Here is an 831-nt window from a genome sequence, read left to right as displayed (position 1 = left end):
CCACAGCCATGACCCTCACTCTTGGTCCAACTGTTCAACTCATGTGTCTGGCTGTAATGTCCTGTGTGTGGGACTGGGTGGGGCAAGGTGAGAGCTCCCGGGTGCCCCCTACCTCTTTAGGGGTCTGGCTACCCTCCTCTTTGAGCTACCTGGCAAGGATGTGGACAGCCGGCCCCTCAGGCCCACTGTCCAGATGGGAGAACAATGGGGGTGAGGACTCCCCAGGGCTCTGCAGGGCTGGTGTGGGTGTGGCTGGCTGTGTGTGTGGCTTGGGTGGGGGGAGACACGACACCTCAGATGTGGGTGTCTGCATCTGTGTGTGGTCTGCCTGTGACTGTCAGCCTGGGTTTGGGGGTGAGGTAGGTTCTAGTGTTGGAGGTTGAACAGGACCTAGAATGGGGGTCCTGCTCAAGTGCAGTCCTGCCCTCAACACCCACCAAGGGGGTCCCCAAGACTTCTCTGGCCACCAAGCTGTGGTCCCAGCTCTGTTCAAAGTGTGGATGATTAATGAGTTTGGGGGCGTTCCTATGCTTCCAGGCTGGCCTGGGGCTCAGGTTGGCTGCTGCCCACCCTTGGGGGGCCCTATCTGTAGCCCCTAACTCCCCAGACAAAAGGTGCAGTGGAGGGCAAGCTTCCTCTAAAGTGTGCAGCTGGCCTGGGTGTCGTGTAGACACTGCTCTGCTGCCCTCTGCTCACTCCCTCCCTCAGCCTGGACTGGACCCCCCAACCTCTGGGTGAAGCCTGCAAAGGATGCTGGGTAATCCCCCTCAGTGGTTCTTGGTGGGGGCTGGATGGGCTCTGGGGGTGGCAGACCTCCCAGGCACTGCCCGG

At 60.6% G+C, this 831-nt stretch overlaps 1 protein-coding gene across 1 annotated transcript in view; it reads left to right on the top strand.

Moving 5' to 3' along the window:
- TCEA2 (transcription elongation factor A (SII), 2) overlaps window positions 1-831 on the top strand; it is a 32,957-nt gene that overhangs the window by 17,373 nt on the left and 14,753 nt on the right. The window lies entirely within an intron of this gene.

This window comes from Myotis brandtii, unplaced genomic scaffold (genome assembly GCF_000412655.1).
Source record: "Myotis brandtii unplaced genomic scaffold, ASM41265v1 scaffold915, whole genome shotgun sequence".
Taxonomy (NCBI): domain Eukaryota; kingdom Metazoa; phylum Chordata; class Mammalia; order Chiroptera; family Vespertilionidae; genus Myotis; species Myotis brandtii.
This window is presented reverse-complemented; position numbering and strand designations above follow the sequence as displayed.